Genomic DNA, 11,194 nt, shown 5'->3' on the forward strand with positions numbered 1-11,194 from the left:
CCGAAAGAAGGAGTGACAAGTTTACTTTTAAAATATTTTAGGAAAGTGTGAACGTCATTCAGGTGATTTACATTATAGATAAACGTATGCGTGAATAAATTTATTGCAAGATAACTAATTCCTGCAACAAAATATAAATGATTTTGTAAAATTAGTAAAAAGAGTGAAACTCAAATTAATCCTTTAATGAAAGAGTACTCGTACTTTGAATTTTTCATTATACTGGTATCTGGAAACAAAATAAAATGAAACTATCCATTGTTTTAAAAAATGAGTTCCTTAGAGAACTATTTAGAAGAGGCTATTTGTACATAACCTTTTCCCAGTATTCAGTATTTAGAAAGGATGCTAGCATTGAACTTTAGATATTGCATAAACCAGATTGTTTATGAGCTTGTAGTGAGAAAAGCTGTTTGACCTTATTAATAACGTAATCCAATCTCCTCCTCGATCACAAACTTTTTTCCCCGAAACATAATGGACGCGTGAGAAGTTGCCATAGTGTGTGAGCAAATACGCTGACATTTTGTAGTCAAGATGGAAACGCAACTCCAATACACCATGTTCAATGATCCCTAGCTATTTATTAAGGCATGCAACCATACAACAGGAAACGTATCATAAATTTACCTCCGCTATATTCTATATTGCTATTGAACCCTAGCTTTTAATTAGATAAATGCTGTTTTTTTATGAACATGATTAAAGTTTATCTGCATAATGATATTCACGTTGTTTACGGACAATTAAAACTGTTTCAATATGATTTTTTTTTCTGATGATTCTGTACTAATTATAGTTACTGAAACAGTTCCTAAAGCATTGTGCCTACTATGTCGAACCTCGTGGAATATATCACACGAAAATGGTTTATGTTTAAATATGCATCCTTGTATAAAGACCTTTCAAATGGCATCATTTTTATATTTAATGAAGCTCCCACAAATAGGACATATAAGCCCATTTCTATCTCAACAATGACATAACAATACTTTAAGGTATATGACCAGTCAACAATGAAGTGGCAACTTTGATCGGTACGTAAAGGGCAGCTTTTATACATTTCTATTAAGGAAATTGATATATTAACACTCAACTCCGAGAAGGGCTAGGAAAACAATTCATTGTCACAATCGACATCTGTGTAACAACAAAATTTCGATTCGTAAAACTAAACAAATTACTGGGCTGAAAACTTCCACAGGCAATACAACGATAGGGAACAACCTAGTCACACACAAAAGGTATTCCAAAATCGCTACCAGAAAAAGGTTAATTTGTTTTGACTTTAACTGTCCTGAATTCTGATACTCATAATCGGATGCGGATATAAAAATGCATAAATAGTTGTCAACGGGAATGTTATACCAGAGAGTTAAATGTAACGACTTGTTTCATATTTTGCTTCAGGTTTCATGCTCTCTCATTTGTTAAATTTGACGACACTTGCGAAATTTTGTTGAACATTATTTGAAAAACTACTGAAAAAATACAGTAGTCAAAAATTAAACATTAACCCTGTATAATGGCACAGGGTCGACGCCAATGGCATAGAACACATAAAACACAAACACAGGGAAGAACAGCACAAAACACCACAAACAACTCACTACATATACGATACATAAAACAAAATTGTGGTGTTTTTAAAGGATTGTAAGGTACCGCCGCGGAACGATGAGTAAACTGTAAATTTACTGCAGGTTTAATCTTAACCTTAGCAAAGAAAAGGCAGGGGCGTAGCCAGGCTTAACTGAATGTTACGTACGAAAGGGGAGGGTGTGGAAGGGAAATATCCCTGTAGCCGAAGGGGGGGGGGGCTCGCCAGGGAAAAAAGGAAAATGGAACTAACATGTTGAGCTCTGATGTGTATTTGAAGGGGATGTCATTTTTTGCCATACTTATTTTTTTCATTTTTGAAATTGATGTTTCGCACATGCGTAGGTCTGTAACGCTGGCTACGCCCCTGAAATGTATTTAACTGTGTGATCAAAGAGTTTTATAACAATGCCGTAAAATTATTCAGCAACATTTATTTTGCAATTACGTCTGTTACTCGGAAGACCGTATTACATCATTTTTAAACGTTTCCGGTTAGAGAGATAGAGATACAAAGCGAGGTAAATTTCTAACATTGAGTATTGTGTTCTTCTCTTTTGTTCAAATTTTAGACTTCATATTACTAATACCATTTTTTTATTCCAGTGTTCCTTTGATACTAAAATACGGATATACTAGCGGGTATAGATATCATTTTAAAATGCACAAGTTTACCTTTTTGTTTGAAAAAGGTCTTGAACGCTCTCATGTTTTCTTATCACTGAAATGAATTTTAATGGCTGAAAATCCAAACTAGCTAAAACAGCTAAAATAGCTAAAACATATGGGTTTTATTTACAATAGCTATACGGCGAAAGTCATTTTAAACATTGAAAACATAAATTAAAACAACTTGTTTTGGCATGTCCAAAAAATGTACAATTAAGTTATGTCTAACGTAACGACGTCTCACTATTTTTTTGAAATACAAACTATAATGATCTGTTTTGCCTTAAAACTATGTTACTATATTTATTTTAATATTTAGAATTGTATTGCAGATTTGATATTTCGCAAGAAAAATAAAATGATTTTTTCGCTAGTACAAGCCAATTAAAAAAAAACTGTAGCTTAAGCAAAACAAAACCCCGTGCATATGCAACCCCTGAATGTTTGAAAAGTGATCCGATTCACCTCTACAAATTGTACAGTGACACAGGGCCAGACGGACCAATCAAGATATTAACCCTTTCTTTCCCACGCCTGGAAACTCTGCCTCCGGCCAGAAGTCCTGGTTCCGTAATGAACGAGATGAAAGATGATGCCGGTATCATTGAGCACAGGATCAGTCCATTTAGGTAACATACTTCATGGGGAAATTGTTTTGGACGTTCTTTGAAAGTTGTTTCATTACGTTAATTTATTCTTGGTTTCACACAAAATCAGTTTCAAATGCCAGTTTTATTTTTAGAGAATATTTGTTCGTGTTGTTTAAAAAGTTCAATTAACTGTTTATGTTGGTCTTTGGAAAGTTAACAGTGAATGTAAATCTGTTTGAGTTCATCTGGCAATGATTATTCCTATTCCCTTTGTTCAAACACATTTTCATGTATGGTGACTTGTGGCAATGACTTTTCGATGAATGGTATACATTCTTGAAGTTAATGTTATTACGTTAACTGTGTATTTTTGTTTTGCGTTAGACCTACAATGGGCAAATACTGGAGCTTTTTCTATGTCTTAAGTTTCCTGAATAAATGCAATATAATGTTGTTTCTAAAGTTTCCTGAATTATTGCATTTGTCGACTGGTGGTTGATTTCTTTGCTTGTTCTGCAACTTATGTCTTTGTTTCGAGCTAATGATTTTTTTAACTGTGTCCGCACGGCGTAGTAAATCCTGTCTATTATGATTTTTTCAACAGTTTCTATCTCATATCAATTCATCTAAACACCAGAAACAATGTTCACCACAATTGTTTCTACATTCTTTCCAAATCTCATTTGTAATGTTTATGCCTAACAGAACAGATATCCTGACGTTGAATTCAGTTCAACAAGTAATAACCATAGTTGCTCTGAATGGGGATTACCATGTGTTTTCAAATTAACTTTAATAAAAGCATTGTAAAGGACAATGTTTCCGTCTGCACATTCTACTTTCAGTATTATGCTTAAAGGTTTGAGTTGTTTGTCTGTGAGATTTTCATCAAAATATTGTGCTGAATACGTCAAAGTCCTTCTGTCGTGAACGCCTTTTTCTAGAATAAGACAATTACTTCGTTGCGTCCGGTCCGGTAGCTTACTTCCCTTTGTGAGGCTATCTAAAAAAAGTGAACATACGGGAATTGTTCCTGATTTTTTATAGATTCGTTCTCTTCTTCGACCGTTTCCACTTTGTTCAATGCTTGTTCACGATCATGTGGGTTTGCAACTTCACAAGAACAACATATAAATCGTTGTTTGAAAACGTGAGCAAATGTGTAAAAAATAAAATATTATAAAAGTATTACGAACTTTATTTTATAATGAATTGTCAATTAAATTTATGGCATTTTGCTGAATATCAAATAAAATAAAGTATTTTTTTTTAGTTAATCACACTATGTATTTAAATTGAAATGCCAAAAACCTAAAGCACACATGAATTTAATCAATTATCTTTATATTTAAAGATACTGTAAAGGTTTACAAGCGTATACTACCAAATGAATGAATAAAGCTATGAAGGAATCAAAATTTCACTAAAGCATAAATAACATGACATAATCAAGTATGTACATTCTCAACATAATATCAAAGCAGTTTAACGCCACAAAATAAAACATTTGAATTGTAATTATAATAAGATATGATGGTAAATTTACAGGGTAAACTATATCCAACGCACTAAATATATGTGTAATAACCCTCAGATGGACTAGAAAAATACTCTTCAATAATCATATAATGCAAATTTATTAAAAACTATCCAGAACAACTGGAGGTATGAGTAATTCACGGGCAATGGCACGTTTATGTGTATACTTTTAGACTTTAGATATCTGCTGTGTGTTTACGTACATTATGTATCGATCAACTTCTTTTGTGGGTTAATTGTTTCAGTTAACATAGAGTGATTTCATTACTAGGCCTTACAATATTTAGGCTATACTATTCATGTTTCTTGGCATGCGTCAATTTTAGTTCTTACATCTTGCTACTTATTGGAAAAGCCCAAAACGAATTTCATTAGTGAAAAAAACGAAACAAAAGAAACAACTTAACCATTATAATAGACAATGCATCATTTTCGATGTTTAAAAGAACATCATAAAAGTGAAAGCAAACATCCCAATACTAAATTATCAGAACTAGAAAACTCTTTCACCTTTTGAATATTTGTTATATTATAAAACTATTTGATGATTAACGCTTAAGCCAGGTAACAAGTTTCACTGGTTAGGAAATGTTGTCAACAGTGAAGAGAAAGATATTATTTAACATGCAAAGCATACTAACCAAGGACATTTTATCCCGTTTTTGGACCCTAAACGCCAGCTTAAGTGCTTACATTTGCTCACCACTGTGTCAAACAAAAACAAACATCAAATGTTCAATATGACCCTGTGATGATCTTTATCATCAATTTGATCGATGTGATAGCAACGACTCATTGTGGCAAACCGACTGCTCAGGGTCATTTGACGCTTCCTTCCTTCTCAATATGTGTCAAAGGTATTGAAACGTACAGAAACAGAAGTTATTGGTCGGAAAAACTAATAACTGTTTGTCTGCAGTATTGATAACATATTGCAAACATGTATCGTGTCAAATTGGGAAAGTGCCGTATTCAAAAGACGTACACTTTCAAAGATAAATTTTATTTTAGTTTATCTAACCACATTTTATATTCTCACATAACTCAGCAGCTAGACGCAAGCAGACGCTTTACAAAAATATAAAATGATATGGCTTTACGTTTGGTTCCTTTTACATAATGGAATTAATCAGGCTTAGTGGTAAGAAAGTTTATCTTAGATATGTTGTTATGGTTCACAAAGAATCTTTATCGTTGTATTATTTACACTGTCATTTTGACATAAATATTGCCCAGAAAGTAGCATGACGCATGTACTCTGTGTCACCTTGTACGAAATTGTGTCACATAGTGTCTTATATTTATAAAACCCAGCTCTAATAATAAAAAAAATATTAGGAGCGCCGGAAGGCGAATTAAGCTTGCCATATCGGCAATTAGAAATTATAACGAAAGCATTTCTAACATAAGTTACGAAAAAAGCAGCAGCCTTTCTCTTTAGCTTTAAGAAAAAGTAAAAGTGACACAACTGAATATTACTAAAGTTAAGGGTCTTATGTAACCTATGCACTACGTTTCATGACCTTTACCTTAACCCCATTCAAAAGCAATCCTAAACTAGCTTATCACATCAAGTACCTACACACCATATTTCATCACTCTTCATCCATGCTGAAAAGTTATTGGTCGGAATCCAATCTGCAATTTAAAGTTGCGCTGATCTTAACCTTGTCACATCCTCCTCAAAGCAATACCAAGCCAGCTCCTCACACCAGCTTCCTACAATCCAAGTTTGTTTACTTCACAACAATCTTAACTCAAGTTATTGTTCGGAAACCATTTTTCTATGCTAAGTAAATTTAACATTGACCCCAATCATATCAAAAGAAATCCCTAGATACCTCTTCACTTCAGCTACTTATACACCAACATTTATCCCTATCCATCGATTCTAACTAAGTTGTTCGAGCGGAAACATTTATTTCTATTTTAAATACCATTGACATTGACCTTTACCCCACACACCATGATAATAAATCCCAATCTTGCTTCTCACATAGGTAACATACACGCAATGTTTCATCACCTGTCATTAAAGGTTATAGAGGGAACCCATATTTATATTTTTAATTATAAGAACCCTGACATTGTCTTAAACCCGTTCAAAAACAATTTCAGGCTAGCTATTCCAATGTTTTACCCAACACACCAAGTTATATCCATATTATCCATCTATTCTGGCAAGAAATGTAGGATGGAAACCATTTTTCCATTTTAAGCAAGACTTACCTTGACTTTGACGTCATAACCCTAAAAAGTTAGTTCAATCTAGATCTTAACATAAGCTACATACGAAACAAGTCTGAACACTATCAATCAATCCATAAATTATTAGACGATAAACATTGTTTTACACCCGCCAGGCCACCCGATCGTCCTCGCGCCCAACGACATTTTTTTCTATAACAACCCATATTTCCGATGAAATATTGTTAATAGAAAATATGAACAAAGAACATTTACAAACCCTCCTTTGCTAAAAAACAACATTTTCTCATGTACGTATGAATAGAACCGCATTTGCTCATGCATGCATGGACAAACCGATATATTGTTTACACATCTAGCTTTGCTTATTAACACTGACACATTACAGCTTTTTCTCAGGCCACATGGACAATAATGTTTCATATGTATTAATGATACGTAAGTGTCGGGATATACGCCAGATCTGAAGTTTGTACTTTATGGCCTAACCGTATTTCCAACAAGTCAGTAAACTAATAATAGTTTAACAAAGTTCACTAATGCTAGAGTAGAACAACGTTTTAAAATGTTTATGGGGTATAACCACTATTCGTTTATATGATATAGTTGCCATGTAGTAGAAAGTTATTATAAAAATCAGTAATTCAGAATAATAATGTATTACCTGTTTTCAGGTGGATATAAAAATCCAAAATGAATTATTTGTGCACCTTCAGTTGTATTGGGTACAATATCTTGATGGAGGATCGAACCGTAGTATTCACTAATAAAATGCAGCGGTTACGGTCAATTTCGAGGAAACATTTTTACACATATGATTTATATTCTTTAGAAGCCAAAATGTGCACGGAATGTACGTTTATTAATACTTTAAATCGATTAATGTTTTTGTTCATCAGAATGGCGTCGTTAGATTTTCAAAGTAGTGTTGACAGAGACAATTAAAGGAGTGCAATTGACCAAATGAGAGTCAAGCAACTTTTGACTTTTTGGACCCAATGACACATTTCATATCAACGTCATATTGATAGGTTTTAACAATGCGCATTCCGTGTACAACAATAATTTTTATATCATTTAAATTTATATTTTATTTTATTTTTGAATTTGGAAGGTAGTTTCAAACTTTTGTAATACATAACAATATAAAATGCATAGAAAATGTGTTTTATTGACCGGATGAAAAAACATCAATCGCAGGTATGCTACGCCCTTTTTTTAGATCACCCAATCATCACATCGACATAACTGCAATACAATAAATTGTACATTATTAGACATCAAAACTTTACATGAACACATACTTAATTTTAAAACATGTATATTTACATTAACACTTCATTCCTTAACGATGGTTGTTGTTTATCAAGTTAACATTATTTCTGTGCAATGGTATTTCCCATCGAAATCGCATTTGTTCGATACATCTGTCCTGACATTGGGCGCAATAATACTTATGGGCGGGGCTTATTTACTACGGAACTATTTTATTTCAATGAAATCGAAGTAAAATTATTGGCAACCTGCAAACCTAAAATCTGCAGTAAAGCAATTAAAAGAAATGAGCAACAATAATTTGAATGATTTTAATATAGATTTTGATTTCAGGATGGATGGAACAGTTTAAGAAATATTAAATGACAATGATGACGACTTATATCGGAATTTGAAATTGACATTTGGGCAAACATAAAGCCTCTGACAAAACATGAAATCGAGGAAATGAAACAATAACATATTGTAGTGCATCCAGGAACGTTCAGAAGAAACAGCTCAGTTTAACACCAAGTCTTCTCGCGTCCTTTGGCTTTTCCTTCGGACTCCACACATTTTGAACAGCCCCATTGCATACCCTTCCCCAATAAAATGCAAAAGGTCGAAGTTCAATCCTTAAATGTGTGTTGAAATTTGTTATTCAGACTAATTTTCACTGAAACCATGATTTTAATGGACAATTCAATTGATAACATATCTAACATATCACGTAAAATAAGATATAAAAAGGCAGAATAAATCGAATACTTATATTCGAAAACAGATTTCATTACTAACTAGATAAAATAATAGTAGATCATAGCATGTATTGTATGTTTCATGCACCTTACATGTTACGTACATACATTACAAAATACTGGAATTAGAAATTAGGATATCTTAAATTTTATAGTTATCTTTTATAAACTGGTAACTTTGAATACATCGTATTTGGTAATTTTCAATAGATCGTATTTTCTTTGACAGATCATTACTGTTTAGTGAAATTTTTAATAACGTAACTACGAACTTAATTATTTGTTTATACGATTCTTTGGTCACGTTTGCAAAATTTACCATTTATTCATTTGGGTAAAACGGTGTTTAATCATTCCTACTTTCCTCGTTATATGTTAACAGATATGGAACAAACACTCTTAAGATAATATATATTGGTTTGCCTTTAAATGTATAAGACATTTTGCTGACATCAAACAAAACCGGAATCAGATTTTTATTTTTTTTGGACATTGGACATCATTCTAGGTACTTAGATTTGCACAAACTTATTTAAAATTTATTTATTTGTATAAAGTTAGTTGCGGGTCTCTTTACATGTTATGCAGTGCATGTACTATTCCTAATTTCGCGAACTTTCCAATCGTCCCTTATACATATTTCCATAGGTTTAACTGATCATGAACAGATTTGTTCCACTTCATGGCATATGCTTAGCATATTCAATTTTAAATCTTGAAAGCACAGGAACGCGAATCCACATGTATATCTATTACTGTCTACTATAGATGACGACATACATACACACCATTAAAATCGGAATAAAATATACCTTAGGCATTTTGCTGAATCATCTGGATCTGGAATTGTACCCCCTTTACATACACATTTGTTGGTTGATGCTGGCATTCAAAGGAGTTGACTTCGCATGTTCCACACGTAGAGCCACATGGATCATCGTAGTAAACTAAAAACAACGGACGTTTTATGCCCCTTGGACAGTTAGTCAAACATAAGCTAGACTTGCTTGAGGTGTTTTGAGAATAAATGCACAACATTGATTTTTCATTGAGGCACTAAAGTCCTTCAAATTTAGGCAATTTTACAATAACCAATACCGACCATCACTCAAGTTACACTGACCCGATGTAGGCGAAATCAATTGGTCATAATGTACCTTACAAGAAGTTAAATTGGAATCAATAAAACGTTTATAAAATGAGTTCCAAAGAAACGACTCTACTTGAATGATTTTAATTACTATTTATTTACTAAAGGGCAATAATATATCTGTTATTCATTGAAGCTAGCAAAATTTGCGAATAAACAAACACACACGCTTTATATAAGTTGAAATAATTTCTGGCTTTATATGACAAAGTAATGGCTCTGGACAGAAAACTATTAGGTTTTCTCATATCTTCAAATGCTTAGTTTCCTACTGACTGATGATGCGAAACGTGGGCGTGCACCAGCGCACTAAATACACCAATTTAAACTTCTTTGAAATATTTAAGGGCCTAACATATATATTATATAACTATATATTCGCCTTTAACTCTTATAACAGACTCATTACCTTAAAACCTCAAGTATACCCTCTTTTGACAATTTTAGGCTATAAAATTTCATAACTAAAGAATATATATATAAATATTCCAGAAATTCATGACAAGCCAAACTTACTTTAAAGGCATGCCGTTACCATACATTATAGGAATTATTTACGCTGGCTATATTTTTTTCTTTCAACTATAAAAATGGAACTTCTTTTGTCTGTAAAAAATGTTTTACAAAGATTGTGCAGTGCCTTTTTGGCGAATACAAAGGGAACCAGTCAAAATAATCCAAATACTTGAATGTGATTATATATAAATTACTGAATGAATACTAGAAAAATGTATGGGTAATTTTCTGAACAATTAATCAATATAGAGCTTCTGTTACATTACAAAATGAATGCCCCGTAAATTTATTGTGCACATACACAACATAAACCAAAATTTATAAACCATCATAGTGTATATTTTCAACCTTTTTCCTTTATTTCATATAAAGACAACTAGAAACGTTTGTACACCAAAATTATTAAAATAAACAATCAATCCAATGGTCTAAATAATCAACGCATATGCATCGATTTCATTAATCTAGAATTTAGAACAATCGTTATCAAATTTAAGCTAAATTTCACTAAGATGCTATATGAATAACTGTTAGGAAATTTTAAGTAAATAAATATAAGTAGAATAAGGCCCGTGGCGGTCACAAATCCCTCAGAGAAAATGGTTAATTCCTTACCTTCATGCTCAACACTTATTGAAGAAGACACTGTTGGATCTGTTGCCAATTCACACCTATGTTCCACAATTACTTGTCTGGAAACTACTAATGACATATCTAAAGTAATTGACTGACGCATCAGACTCATCCACAGTATATGATAACCTTGGGGTACATGTGAATGCTCCCATAAAAACACTGCATGAACCAAGAACAGTTTCATATTTATCTGCTATGTAACAGAGGTAGCTTTATCGCTGTTACTGCAGGTCAATGTCACCGAGCTTCCAGTCTGTACGACATATGTACTGTCT

At 32.8% G+C, this 11,194-nt stretch overlaps 1 long non-coding RNA gene across 1 annotated transcript; it reads right to left on the reverse strand.

The window, feature by feature from the left end:
* Positions 1–7,770: 7,770 nt before the first annotated feature.
* On the reverse strand, positions 7,771–10,954 carry LOC128234318 (uncharacterized). The gene is made up of 3 exons (XR_008260927.1): positions 10,899–10,954; positions 9,430–9,564; positions 7,771–7,853 (listed from the first exon to the last, which is right to left on the reverse strand). It is a non-coding gene; the product is annotated as an uncharacterized LOC128234318 (long non-coding RNA).
* Positions 10,955–11,194: the final 240 nt, after the last annotated feature.

This window comes from Mya arenaria, chromosome 5 (assembly GCF_026914265.1).
Source record: "Mya arenaria isolate MELC-2E11 chromosome 5, ASM2691426v1".
NCBI classification, from domain to species: Eukaryota; Metazoa; Mollusca; class Bivalvia; order Myida; family Myidae; genus Mya; species Mya arenaria.